The 15,571-nt window shown below is 40.0% G+C and overlaps 1 non-coding gene across 1 annotated transcript; it reads left to right on the forward strand.

The window, feature by feature from the left end:
* Window positions 1-8,379: 8,379 nt before the first annotated feature.
* Trnat-agu (transfer RNA threonine (anticodon AGU)) lies at window positions 8,380-8,452 on the forward strand. Its single transcript has one exon. It is a non-coding gene; the product is annotated as a tRNA-Thr (tRNA).
* The last annotated feature ends 7,119 nt before the right edge of the window (window positions 8,453-15,571 follow it).

A 15,571-nucleotide genomic window follows, 5' to 3' on the forward strand; every position in this document is an offset into this window, starting at 1 on the left:
ACTGAATGAATGAATGAATGAATGACTGGCTGACTGAATGAATGAATGAATGACTGACTGGCTGACTGAATGAATGAATGAATGAATGACTGGCTGACTGACTGACTGTTCAGTTCTCAAAGTAAGACCCTTCGAGTAAGTCACATAGGTGGTCAGCATCAGGATCTACAATACACATGGGTCATCATAATCTGACCTGACCTGACCTGTCCTAACCTAACGTAACCTGACGTAACGCAAATAAACTTAACCTAATCAAATCGCCCTTCACAATGCAAACACTTCCTCACAGTCTGTCACCATCTTCAACACACACACACACACACACACACACACACACAGCGGAGGTAGTAATAGTAGTAGTAATAGTAGTAGTAGTAGTAGTAGTTTAGTAGTTTACAGACAAAATACAAATCTATATCTAACGAAAACAATAGAAAAACGATAAATCAAAACTTAAGACCACCACCACCACCACCACCACCACCACCTACACACACACCTATCATCTGCCAAGCCTCCCCCGCACACAGACGGCGTCCCCTCCAGGCTGGGCAGGGCTTCATTGATCCCCAGGAGGCGGCGGGAAGGGAAGCCTCCTGTCACGCCTCCGCCATCCCGCGCCCCTCACTCCAGATTAGATAGTGCGGCTTATCACAAACACCGCCCCGGGAGAGGGTATGATGCGTGTTCCTCCTTTGTGTTCCCTTGTGTTGGTGTTTTGTTTACCAGGGTGTCTGTTTATTGGTTTATCTGTTTGTCTGTTTGTCTATTTAGTCTTGTTCGTCTATATTTCTATTTATCTATGTCTAGAGAGGGTTATGATGCGTGTTCTTCCTTTGTGTTCCATTGTGTTGGGTTGTATTTGGCTGTCTGTCAATGTTTATCTGTCCATTTATCTATCTATCTATCTATCTATCTATCTATCTATCTATCTATCTATCTATCTATCTATATATATATATATATATATATATATATATATATATATATATATATATATATATATATATTTATATATATATATATATATATATATATATATATATATATATATATATAATTTATTAATCCATTAATCTATCTATGTCTATTTATACAGCATATTTTAATCGTTCAAGAGAGAGAGAGAGAGAGAGAGAGAGAGAGAGAGAGAGAGAGAGAGAGAGAGAGAGAGAGAGAGAGAGAGAATTTGCATAGTAAATACTTCTCTGAAATGGGAGATTTTTTCATTAAATTTCTGAATTTCTCACATAAATATGGTTCTTTTTAGCAAACTTACTGCGTACTTTTGCTGACTTCACTCATATTCTACTCTTTGATTTATAAACTTTATTTTGCATGGATCTTTTTTCATACACGAATATTTTTTTTCATACGCGAACATTTTTTTTTTTTTGTCTTTATATACGAACTTTTTTTTTTATTTTTCATACACGAATCTTTTTGTTTTCATACACGAACATTTTTTTTATACAAGAACTTTTTTTTGTTTTAAAACACGAACTTTTTTTTCTATTTTTCATACACGAACTTTTCTCATACACGATTTTTTTTTTCCATGCACGAAAAATTTTTTTTCTATATTTTTTCCATGTACGAACATTTTTTTTTTTTTTTCATGTACGACAATTTTTTCCTAATTTTTTTTCAAACATTTTTTTTTCTAAGTGAACCTTTTTTTCCACAAATACTTTTTTTTTCACCGGAAGCATTTAAAAGTGAAAATGTTATTCATGAACGTAACATTGTCTATTTATTATCTATTTATTCATTCATTCATTCATTCATTCATTCATTTACTTATACATTCATTATACTTATTTATACTACGTGACTTTACAGTACTTTTTACAAGGTGAATATTTACTTTACTTCATTTCATTTATTTACTTATTTATTTATTTATGTTTTTTTTTCTTATTTCTTTATTAATTAGTTTATTTATCTTTTCTTTTTTTTTAGATCATCACTCTTCTGTTTTATTTTTTATTACATGACGTTATTTTATTTATTTTTTTTTCTTATTCGGCTTAATTTCTCCACTTATTTGATCTTTTTACATCTATTTCGCTACATATTGTAAGAAGATCGATTTAAACTTCAGAATCTTTAAAGTTCGTACAAAAAAGGACAAGTCTTTCACTGATTACCCCACTCAGTTGTAAGAATGAGTATTAGTACACTACTACTACTACTACTACTACTACTACTACTACCATTATTTCACTACTACTACTACTACTACTACTACTACTACTACTACTACTACTACTGCTACTACCGCTACTACCACCGCTACTACCACAACAACAATAACAACAACAACTACTACTACTACTACGTCTGCCGTTGCTGCTGCTATTACTACTACTACTAATACTAATACAACAACAACAACTACTACTGCTACTACTACTACTACTGTGTAAGTAGAATGTAAGTGTTTAATGACGGATTACACACACACACGAGAGAGAGAGAGAGAGAGGAGAGAGAGAGAGAGAGAGAGAGAGAGAGAGAGAGAGAGAGAGAGAGAGAGAGAGAGAGAGAGAGAGAGAGAGAGAGAGAGAGAGAGAGAGAGAGAGAGAGAGAGAGAGAGAGAGAAATATAATGTGTGTGTAAACGAGAAGAACGAGGAGGGAGAACGATGATTATGAATAGGAAGAGAAGAAGAGAGGAGGAGGAGGAGGAGGAGGAGGAGGAGGAGGAGGAGGAGGAGGAGGAGGAGGAGGAGGAGGAGGAGGAGGAGGAGGAGAAGTGCGGAGGTCGAGTTTTCACCTGTTGGAAATATTGATAACAATTTAAAGGTGAGAGTGTTGGGTGAGCTCCCCACCTGTTGGCACCTGGCGGCCCGCATGTACAGGTGAGCCGCGGGGACACGGCGGCAGGGTGGCGCTGGCAGGGGGCAGTGGGGCACGGAGGCCATGGAGAGAGAGAGGGAAGAGAGGGAGGGATATGAAGCGGAGTTAGAGAGAGACAGATGGGGAAAAAAGAATTTAGGTACTGTACAAAAGGCAAATAGGGAAGGAAAGGGAGAGAAGGAAAGGGAAAAAGTGAAGAGAGGAGAGGGACAAAAGGAAAGAGAGTTCAAGAGAGATAGATGGGGAAAAAAAAGAAATAGGTACTGGATGTAAGGGAAAAAAGGAAAGGGAGGAAAAGATAGGGAAGGGAGGAAAGGAAGGGTTGACGAAAGGAAAGGGACAGAAGGGGAAAAACGGAGGAATGATAAACTATAAAGGAAAAGGGAAAGAAAGGGAGGAAAAGAAGGAATGGGAGAAAAAAAAGGAGGGAAAGGAGCGAAAGAAGGGAAGGAAGGGAGGGATATGAAGGGGAGAGAGTTAAGAAAGAAATAACTGGAAAAAAAAAGGGAGAACGATATATGAAGGAAGATAACGAGAATGATGTAATAGGGAAGAAAGATAGAAAGAAGAAAGAGAAGAAGGAAAAGTGAGAAAAGCAGAAATGCAAAATGGTGGAGGAGGAAATGGAAGATAAAGGAAGTACATAGGGAGGGAAGGAAAAGAATAAATGATGAGAATGAAGGGAGAGGAGAAACAGAAAGAGACATTACGATTAAAGGGAGAGAGATGGAAAGAAGGAAAGGAAGAAATAGGGAGAAATGGAGGAGATAGGTACAAAAAAAAACAGAAAGGGAATGAATGAGAAGAACAAAGCATTAAATAGGGAGAAATGGAAGAGAAACGAACAAAGGGAGGAAAGGAAATGAAGGAGGAAGGGGAAAAGGGAGAAAGATAAAATAAAACACCAAACAAGAAGAAAAGGATGAAAAGAAAGGAAGGATAATTAAAAGAAATGGCTGAAACAAGAAAATAGAGAAAGGGAGAAATAGAGAAGGAATGGAGAAGAAGGAAGAAGGAATGGAGAGAGATAGGGAGGAAGGAATGGAGGAAGGAATGGGAGGAAAGATATGGAAGCATGAAAAGGGAGATAAGGAGAGCGAAAAGGGAGTAGCGAGAGAGAGAGAGAGAGAGAGAGAGAGAGAGAGAGAGAGAGAGAGAGAGACTGACTCTGATTAAAGGGAGTAGGGAGATGGAGGTGTGCGAGAGAGAGAGAGAGAGAGAGAGAGAGAGAGAGAGAGAGAGAGAGAGAGAGAGAGAGAGAGAGAGAGAGAGAGAGAGCTGTTAGATGGAGGGGAAAAAGGGAAGGGGGGCAGAGAGAGAGAGAGAGAGAGAGAGAGAGAGAGAGAGAGAGAGAGAGAGAGAGAGAGAGAGAGAGAGAGAGAGAGAATGTTTGTTTCCTCTTTACATTACTTCTCACTTCCTTTTTTGACTTTTTATTTTTCCTTTTTTCCTTCATTATTCATTTCCGTTTATTTATTCATACACTCTTTGTTACTTTCGTTTTACTTGTCATTCATTTTTATCTTTCTACGTAATCATGTCCACGAAGTCTATTATTATTATTATTATTATTATTATTATTATTATTATTATTATTATTATTATTATTATTGAATTTTCTTCGTTCCTTTCCAGCAAAATATACATTCCATTCGAACTTAATTAAGAAGAAGAAGAAGAAAAAAAAAAAAAAAAAGAACAAGAGCAACAAGAAAAAACAACAACAACAACATAATATACCATTCTCTCTCTCTCTCTCTCTCTCTCTCTCTCTCTCTCTCTCTCTCTCTCTCTCTCTCTCTCTCTCAGCCTATCGCTTCGTTATACGTTCGTTATCTTTAAACATTCTATGCATCCATCGATTTGCATAAAAAACGGAGCAAGGAAAATGAAATTGCTTACAGGAGAAACTCAAGTAAACATTAGCAAACTTTCTTTTTTTTTTCTTTGCTTTTCTTTTCTTTTTTTTCTTGTTTTTTTTATTATTATTATTTTCAAGACATGCTTCGATAATAGTAATAATAGTAATAATGATGATGATGATGGTGATGATAATGGCACTGTACATGAAGGGACACACACACACACACACACACACACTTATCCCCCCCTTCTCCAACTTCTCCCCAAAAAATAAAAATAGATAAATAAAATAAATACCTAAAAACACCAAAAAATAATAAAATAACAGTTTCTTCCACTTGCAAAATCAAACATTTCCTTGACAACACTAATCACAGTCTCCCTCACATTACACGCCCCGCAACACACCTGTCTACTCCCCACAACACACCTAATGCTCCTCCCCGCTGTCAGGTTCGTATTCTGAAACACTGACATACCTAATGCTCCTCCACGCTGTCAGGTTCGTATTCTGAAACACTGACACACCTAATGCTCCTCATGCTGTCAGGTTCGTATTCTGAAACACTGACATACCTAATGCTCCTCCACGCTGTCAGGTTCGTATTCTGAAACACTGACACACCTAATGCTCCTCCATGCTGTCAGGTTCGTATTCTGAAACACTGACACACCTAATGCTCCTCATGCTGTCAGGTTCGTATTCTGAAACACTGACACAATGCTCCTCCCCGCTGTCAGGTTCGTATTCTGAAACACTGACATACCTAATGCTCCTCCACGCTGTCAGGTTCGTATTCTGAAACACTGACACACCTAATGCTACTCCACGCTGTCAGGTTCGTATTCTGAAACACAGATAGAGTACCGTGACGCAGTCTTGAGGCCCCATGACTGCGACTAAAATACAGGCTAGAAAGTAATGAATGAATAAATTAAGAAAGAAAGAAAAAGAATAGATGAGAAAAGAAAGGTAGAATAACAAAAGAAATAACACTTTTGAACACTCAGTCCGCATGATTGCTATTATTGTACTATCAAAAATGTAATGAATAAATAAATAAATAAAATAAAAGTAAAATTAACAAAAATAACACTTCAATATTCAGTTCCCGTGACAACTAGTAAAAATAACTAAATAACTAAATAGATATACAAAAAAAGTGAACGTTTTAAATAGAAATAAAAAAAAATCACTTTAGAACACTTACCATCGCAGACTAATCGCAGAGGAGGAGGAAGAGGAGAAGGAGGAGGAGGAGGAGGAAGACGAGGAGGACGAGGAGGACGAGGAACACCTGCTGCCTTCCATCTCTCTCTCTCTCTCTCTCTCTCTCTCTCTCTCTCTCTCTCTCTCTCTCTCTCTCTCTCTCAGGTAACAGAAGATAGGTAAGGACGTAGCCTGCAAAAATTAAATTAATAATAAGTAAATAAGTCAATAAATAAATAAATAAATAAATAAATAAAGTACTCAAACCAATAATAACTACCAAATAAAACTAACGAACAAAATAATGAAATACATGAAATGACAAAAAAAAATAAACTAAACAAATTAAAAAGTTAGAAAAGTTATAATCATGTACGTCCATAGAGAGAGAGAGAGAGAGAGAGAGAGAGAGAGAGAGAGAGAGAGAGAGAGAGAGAGAGAGAGAGAGAGAGAGAGAGAGAGAGAGAGTCAAAATAAACATAACCTCAAAAATCTACCACCGCACTTCCTTAAAAATTCATTATCATCATTTTCCCATTCATTCTTTATCAAATTTCTTACGCACTCATCTTTACTCTCTTGTTATCTTCGTTGGGTGGATCAGTCGTGTCCTTATCTGATATATTATCTCTTATCTGGAGCCGATTTTAATGCCTGACTGAAAATTATCGAGAGAGAGAGAGAGAGAGAGAGAGAGAGAGAGAGAGAGAGAGAGAGAGAGAGAGAGAGAGAGAATGTCATAACAGCAGCCACGTGCAGCACTAAAGATGTTGAAAATAAGAGAGGATGAAAGTCTGTTGTTTAAACGTACGTACGTGTGTGTGTGTGTGTGTGTGTGTGTGTGTGTTAACTATACGAGTAATACTTTCAATTTTTTTTTTTTTCATCTCCATTTCTTTCTTTTCCAGGTCTATAGTAACATAAAAAAATAAGGGAAGCTGCAAGAAGCCATCAGGCCTACACGTGACCGTCCCTATACGATACCTATCTACCTATCTCCTTGTATCATCCTCATCCATTAATTCGTCTAACCTTCTTTTATAAACGCTACTTCGCCTCAAACTTAATGAAATAAAGTATTTTAAACATTTTAGTCCCTGTAGCTTAATTTTCTGCTCGGTAAAATCATACAAGGTTACTTAAATAACATGTACTGATGACGTGAAACAGTAAACGCTGGAACTTTGATCTGAGAGAGAGAGAGAGAGAGAGAGAGAGAGAGAGAGAGAGAGAGAGAGAGAGAGAGTATCCGGGATCGAACTCAGGCAGGATTCTCACGTACAAGACTCATTACCAGTTGTAGTGCAGGATATATGTACACCCTTCGTCGTCTTATGGCTTTATTTAGCAAGAGACCAAGCCGTGACCCATGGCGGCACTCTAACACAGTTCCCTTAGAAATCACCGTACATAACCTCGGATCCATGATTCAAAGCATCGAACCCACATGATGCGAAACACTACGAAAACCCCGGCTCGAAGCATTTACGAGACCTAATTCACCACACCATTGAACCTGAAAAATCAGATAGTTTGTTTGGTTGGATTACACTAAGTATCCTGTTATTTAGATTTTGTATGTTTTCTTTTTCTTTTCCTTACTTTTTTTTTTTACATACGTAGGTCGTGTATGTAGAAACTAACTCCATTTTTCATTTATTTTATTTTTTTACGTAGATACCATATGGAGAAATTAACACCTATACACACACACACACACACACACACATACGCGGCCATCATCAGCACCACTCAGGCCTCAGCGTGGCCTCTCATTCCCCTTTCCACTGTAAAATCACGAGAATTATTTCCCATCGCAGAATACATTATTGCATTCTTCCCTCCCGTTGGCTATTGCAGATTTCATGATGGCCGGCTGGTCCTCCCCGTCCCCTTCCCCCTCCCTCGCTCCCCTGCTATTCATCTGCCCCCCTCTCCCCCGTCCCTCCTCCAGCCACGCACCTCCCCCACATCCCAACACAAGCTGACAGGTTTTAATTCCCAATACAAACATACACTCAATCATGTATTTCAATCGAACAAACATCATATATATACATCAGTTTTTTTTTTTTTCAATAAATTTGCATAATTACTCTTCGCTATCCCATAGACAAGACTACATGATTTTTTTTCGGTAAGTATAGTGACAGTACGTGATTAATTCTTATATGAGTCATTACCAACAATGTTTTTTTTTTTTTTTATTTATAGTTTACCTATTTTATTTATTATCTAACCTATATCGCCAGGTGCAACTTCCTATCACTCAAAAAACCTATATAATAACGAAGGTATTGACATGAGCAGCAAAATAATAATAAAGTATACAGTGTTAACATGACAAATAATAACAGCCCGTCAAGGTGAGACGGGAATAAATCTTCCACTCTTCCTTTAATTAACGTGTTTGATAAAATCGCTTAATCACATTTACCTCAAGCCTTCATAGCTCAGTGGCTAGAGCGCTGGTCTAGTAAACCAGAGGCCGGGAGTTCGATCCTCCCTGAAGGCAATGAAAGTGAGAGAATGTCTTTTTTTAAGGGAACAGCGAGGCCCTAGAATGACCCTAAAGGCGAGTAGAGGCAACATGTGCAGAAAGATAAACAATGATCACATTCTCGATCATTCCCGCATCTTATCTCAATTAACAGACTGCAGTGAACGTTGCCGGAGTTATTCATTCCCGCATCTTATCTCAATTAACAGACTGCAGTGACCGTTGCCAGAGTTATCAAGAGCATTTTTTTTTTCCTTATTCTAGCAAGTTTAATAATGATGTTGCAGTACTAACTGGGTAAAGACATCATGGCAACCCGAGTACTCGACTAACCACCTCTGTGGCCTTTGAAAATGTTCCTCACGAAAGCCTGAAGCATTTCATACGAGGCAAGATTAGTGAAACCTTTTCCCCCTTTCCGCTCACAGTCTACAATGGTCATTGTATACACAGGAGTAGATTCAAACGCACACAATAACATACGCATTGTTCTTTACGCAACGGAGTGTTATGAAAGATAAAGACGTTTGAAATTCGTAGTAAATAAGAATAGACATGCTACTACTACCGCTCTACTTAGGTTTACTTAAAACTTTTCCCCTTTCGCTCAGTGTACAAGAAAATCACTGGAATTTATTCAAACACGTGATAAAATACACACTATGTTCTTTACGGAATGAGTGTTAAGAAAGCTATATACATTTGAAATCCATGGTACATAAGAAGAGCGGGCATACAACAACTACTACTACTATTACTACTACTACTACTACTACTACTACTACTACTACTATACCCGCCTTAATCCCACGGCCCCCTCATGAACGCTGCCCCGCTCTGCCACAAACACCAGACCATTCCGGGAAAATTTGTGGCGTAGTGTTTATATCTGCTGCCAATAATAGTCGCCTTTATCCACCACCGCCTTTGTCCATGCATTGATTACTAGTGTGTGCCGCCGACCAATCTAGTGGATGGGGAACTGACTGACCGGAGAGGGAGACTCAGGCCCGGGGGAGGGTATCAGTCCTTCATCGCCACCGTTACTTGCGACACCTCTGTGACTCCCTAGCGCCTCGTCCCGTCCCTTCCCACCTGACTCACAACACACACACACACACACACACACACACACACTTGTTACCGCCTGCAGAGAGAGAGAGAGAGAGAGAGAGAGAGAGAGAGAGAATTACGTAATATCAATATGGTACGTACAAAAGTGAAATACTAAACTAATTCACTAGGGATTCTCTCTCTCTCTCTCTCTCTCTCTCTCTCTCTCTCTCTCTCTCTCTCTCTCTCTCTCTCTCTCTCTCTCTCTCTCTCTCTCTCTCTCTTTAATATACGACTTTCGCTTTCATATTTAAGTTCCATGCTTAGAGGGGCAAAACACACACACACACACACACACACACACACACACGCACACACACGAAATTCTAGCTCAGATACCAATATTAACTGCTCCTCTCTAAATACACACACAAATATCTATATACTATCAGTGCTAAATAATATTACTGGCTGGATTAAACATGAACATATCTTCCTGTGCCCCGTTTTCTGTAGGCATCGTAGGAAGAGAATGGGATGCTCTTGTTTACACTACACCGCCTCAGGGAAACTTTATTTATCTATCTGAATTCCATGTAGGTTTAAACTAACACAGCGCTGAGTGGAGAAAAAGACAGAACGTGCGCGTGGTGATCTCTCTCTCTCTCTCTCTCTCTCTCTCTCTCTCTCTCTCTCTCTCTCTCTCTCTCTCTCTCTCTCTCTCTCTCTCTCTCTCTCTCTTCTAAGTAGTTCTCAATGGAGTCAGCTTTTCAGCCTTTTCTTGGTAATATGTACAAGACTCTCTCTCTCTCTCTCTCTCTCTCTCTCTCTCTCTCTCTCTCTCTCTCTCTCTCTCTCTCTCTCTCTCTCTCTCTCTCTCTCTCTATTATCTTCGTCCTTTGCTGTACCCACCGACCTCACACACACACACACACACACACACATCCCTCTCTCCAGCCATCCATACATACGAGTACATAATACCTACATATACATGTTTTGTGAGCCTACTCATACACCTACCTACATACGTATATACATACATACAAAAAACATACACATCTTCAAACTAAGTACATATAAACATATATACATACCTGAAATGCATGAATACACAAAATTTAAACGGATACATCGTCACACACACACACACACACACACACACACACTAACCATGTAATGTTGCACCACTCTTCTTAAACTGTCACCTTGACAATTCAGTCGTTATCTTTCTTTATAACAAGGGTTTTGCATCATTGCCGACAATTAACACGATGAAACACGAGAAGAATAAAAAAAAATAATAATAATAATAATAATAATAATATACTTCATAATTAAAGATTCTGCAGTTTCCTTTCCCTATGTTCTTATGTGAAACTGGCATAAATCTTAATATATATATATATATATATATATATATATATATATATATATATATATATATATATATATATATATATATATATATATATATATATATATATATATATATATATATTTTCCGGATGCAAAAGCAGTGATCGTCATTAGAAATGTCGCAACCCGCCTTCCTGCTACGTGTGGTAATATAAACAGGGTAATACAACTGATAAATTTATTGATTTTACAATTAATATTTAGTGGCTGTCAGCAAGCGCCGTGACATGTGGGGCGAAACTTGTCCAAAGGTGGTGGAGCGCAGCTTGGAGCTTGGGTACCGCTGAGCAGTCGTGGCTATGTAACTTTATGATTATAGCCCACCCACAAATTCTCGATGGGGTTCAGTTCAGAAATTGCAAGCCTGACATCAAAGAATGGCACACAGCAGTCCCTGAGCCACTGCTTCACTGATGTGGCAGTATGACAGTAAGTTCAGTCCTACATAAAAATGGTGCGTGGCATCTCTCAAAAGAACCCGGTAGATAGTCAAAGAAAAGTTCCAGGTAGTTCCCCTGATTCATCGGGGTGTTTTTTTTTTTTTTTTTTTAGGTAGACTTGAAGGCTTCCCACACCATGATACATGAAACAGCCCCGCACCATCAACGAATCAGGGAACTCGACAGCCTGTGAAGTATAGCGGGGATGAAGGGAGTCGCTGCCGGGACGTCAGTACACGTGACCTTGACTGTTGGCTGTCACTGAAAATATTGCCTCGTCGCTCCACGCACACCACGCCACTGTTCGAGGGTCCAGGTCTTGTGTTTGTTGCAGAAAACAAGCCTCTTCTGCTGGGCGATTGAGAGCACATGTTTGTGTAGTGCTGCATAGCTGCGGAAACCGAGCTCGTCGTGGATAGGGTGAGACAGACACATCACCCTGCGGTCCTGGGTTTTCTTTTCTTTTTTCTGGCTGATACTCTAGGACTGCGTTCAAGTTTACGGTGTACCAGTCTCAGAGTTCGAAGGGGAGTGTTGCGGGTCTTTCCTAGCCGTTTTTTTCTTCTGTGGTATTGTGTTATCGCCTCCTTCCGTCATCTGCTTCACATATCTTAGAATCTAGCGGACACTGACATCAGTCTGCTCCGAGATAGACCGCGTAGAATGTTCACCCTTGTGAAGTGACGTGATGGCTATGATGTCATCCCTTTACAACACCTTGTAGCCTACTACTGCCAAGTTAGAGAGTTGAACAGCAGCATAAGTGCATGCCTAGCGGGTGGGGGATCGGCGGAAAGTGTCAGCAAGTACACTGCCACCCCCTCCCCGTCCCCTTGACATATGTGATAAGCAACTGTAATTTTTCCCGCCTCTGTACGTCATCTCTGACATTGAGGCTGAGTCACCAGGGCAACACTATTAATTATCTACTCTTCTTGTCCAGCCGTATTTTCACAGCAATTTGTAGAAGCGATATTACGCAACACTAAATAGATATATAAATAAATATGATAATGCTGAAAGAGTATTAGCGTTTCCATCTGAGGGTTAGATTAAGTTTGTTAATTTTAGATCAATTCAGTACATTAGTTTCACTGCTGATCCCTTAACGACTTGAAGAGGCATCATGGTTTGCCCAGAAATAAACAGTCATTGTCTGAAAAGCGGCAGTCTAACGTTATTTCCATAATACCCAACAAATAGATAAATAAAATAGAATCCTGAGGTCACAACGCGAGCATATACCAGAAGTTGGCGTCCACTGTCTAACTTCCAACTTTTCCAATAATCGAAAGAGCTAATTGCGTGTAGTTTGCTTTGGATCTTCTGCGAGTCAAGTTCCGCTGTTAGTCTCTTTGCTGTTCGCCCTTGAAACTTCTGGCAAATTCCCGTTAAGCCGCCAATTCCTGGCCTGATAAAGCCACTGGCCACACAAACCTTGCCAGGTTCCCGCGGTCTATCCTTTCAATTATATCTTCATTATATCTTAACCACCTTCCTAACTACCCCTAGTTATGCTCTCTCTCTCTCTCTCTCTCTCTCTCTCTCTCTCTCTCTCTCTCTCTCTCTCTCTCTCTCTAAAGTAATCGTCCCCTTCTCATTACTTACACGAACATCAACAATGGTACACCCCACTAACCCTTCCCTCCCCACACTTCCACCTGTCTCGCCAGTATCAACACTTCCACCATCCTCACTAACATCAGCCTCACTAACACCACCACCACCACCACCACCACTGTCTATGCGCTCCAAGAAGACTAACACTAATACTTACTTCCAGACTGACAGAATTCAAAGGGCCGTGGTAAGGAAGACAACCCGCACTAACACACAACAGCTATCTGCCGTGATACGCCTAGCGGAGGCAGCAACAACAACAACAACAGTGTGTGTAACAGGGCTTGGCTAATCTGCTTCTTTGTATACTGCGTAATGTTTATCTTTTGAAGGTTCTTTTTTTCCATTTCGTCTTTTTTCCATGCAAAATATTTGAACAATAATACAAAACTAGTCAGCTGATAAAATTAAGACTCTCTCTCTCTCTCTCTCTCTCTCTCTCTCTCTCTCTCTCTCTCTCTCTCTCTCTCTCTCTCTCTTAACATCATTTTTTTTTTTTATGTAGGAAGGACACTGGCCAAGGGCAACAAAAATCCAATAAAAAAATATGTCCACTGAAATGCCAGTCCCATAAAAGGGTCAAAGCAGTGGTCAAAAATTGATGAATAAGTGTCTTGAAACCTCCCTCTTGAAGGAATTCAAGTCATAGGAAGGTGGAAATACAGAAGCAGGCAGGGAGTTCCAGAGTTTACCAGAGAAAGGGATGAATGATTGAGAATACTGGTTAACTCTTGCGTTAGAGAGGTGGACAGAATAGGGGTGAGAGAAAGAAGAAAGTCTTGTGCAGCGAGGCCTCGGAAGGAGGGGAGGCATGCAGTTAGCGAGATCAGAAGAGCAGTTAGCATGAAAATAGCAGTAAAAGACAGTTAGATATGCAACATTGCGGCGGTGAGAGAGAGGCTGAAGACAGTCAGTTAGAGGAGAGGAGTCGATGAGACGAAAAGCTTTTGATTCCACCCTGTCTAGAAGAGTTGAGTGTCATTGAAGAAGAGGGGATAGTTGTCTGGAAGGTTGTGTCGAGTTGATAGATGGAGGAACTGAGTTTTTGAGGCATTGAACAATACCAAGTTTGCTCTGCCCCAATCAGAAATTTTAGAAAGATCAGAAGTCAAGCGTTCTGTGGCTTCCCTGCGTGATATGTTTACCTCCTGAAGGGTTGGACGTCTATGAAAAGACGTGGAAAAGTGCAGGGTGGTATCATCAGCATAGGAGTGGATAGGACAAGAAGTTTGGTTTAGAAGATCATTAATGAATAATAAGAAGAGAGTGGGTGACAGGACAGAACCCTGAGGAACACCACTGTTAATAGATTTAGGAGAAGAACAGTGACCGTCTACCACAGCAGCAATAGAACGGTCAGAAAGAAAACTTGAGATGAAGTTACAGAGAGAAGGATAGAAACCGTAGGAGGGTAGTTTGGAAATCAAAGCTTTGTGCCAGACTCTATCAAAAGCTTTTGATATGTCCAAGGCAACAGCAAAAGTTTCATCAAAATCTCTAAAAGAGGATGACCAAGACTCAGTAAGGAAAGCCAGAAGATCACTAGTAGAGCGGCCTTGACGGAACCCATACTGGCGATCAGATAGAAGGTTGTGAAGTGATAGATGTTTAAGAATCTTCCTGTTGAGGATAGATTCAAAAACTTTAGATAGGCAGGAAATTAAAGCAATAGGACGGTAGTTTGAGGGATTAGAACGGTCACCCTTTTTAGGAACAGGTTGAATGTAGGCAAACTTCCAGCAAGAAGGAAAGGTAGATGTTGACAGACAGAGCTGAAAGAGTTTGACTAGGCAAGGTGCAAGCACGGAGGGACAGTTTCGGAGAACAATAGGAGGGACCCCATCAGGTTCATAAGCCTTCCGAGAGTTTAGGCCAGCGAAGGCATGGAAAACATCATTGCGAAGAATTTTAATAGGTGGCATGAAGTAGTCAGAGGGTGGAGGAGAGGGAGGAACAAGCCCAGAATCGTCCAAGGTAGAGTTTTTAGCAAAGGTTTGAGCGAAGAGTTCAGCTTTAGAAATAGATGTGATAGCAGTGGTGCCATCTAGTTGAAATAGAGGAGGGAAAGAAGAAGAAGCAAAGTTATTGGAGATATTTTTGGCTATATGCCAGAAATCACGAGGGGAGTTAGATCTTGAAAGGTTTTGACATTTTCTGTTAATGAAGGAGTTTTTGGCTTGTTGGAGAACAGACTTGGCATGGTTCCGGGCAGAAATATAAAGTGCATGAGATTCTGGTGATGGAAGGCTTAAGTACCTTTTGTGGGCCACCTCTCTATCATGTATAGCACGAGAACAAGCTGTGTTAAACCAAGGTTTAGAAGGTTTAGGACGAGAAAAAGAGTGAGGAATGTACGCCTCCATGCCAGACACTATCACCTCTGTTATGCGTTCAGCACACAAAGACGGGTCTCTGACACGGAAGCAGTAGTCATTCCAAGGAAAATCAGCAAAATACCTCCTCAGGTCCCCCCAACTAGCAGAGGCAAAACGCCAGAGGCACCTTCGCTTAGGGGGATCCTGAGGAGGGATTGGAGCAATAGGACAAGATAAAGATATGAGATTGTGATCGGAGGAGCCCAACGGAGAAGAAAGGGTGACAG

The sequence above is a fragment of the Scylla paramamosain genome, chromosome 32, assembly GCF_035594125.1.
Source record: "Scylla paramamosain isolate STU-SP2022 chromosome 32, ASM3559412v1, whole genome shotgun sequence".
In the NCBI taxonomy this organism is placed as follows: Eukaryota; Metazoa; Arthropoda; class Malacostraca; order Decapoda; family Portunidae; genus Scylla; species Scylla paramamosain.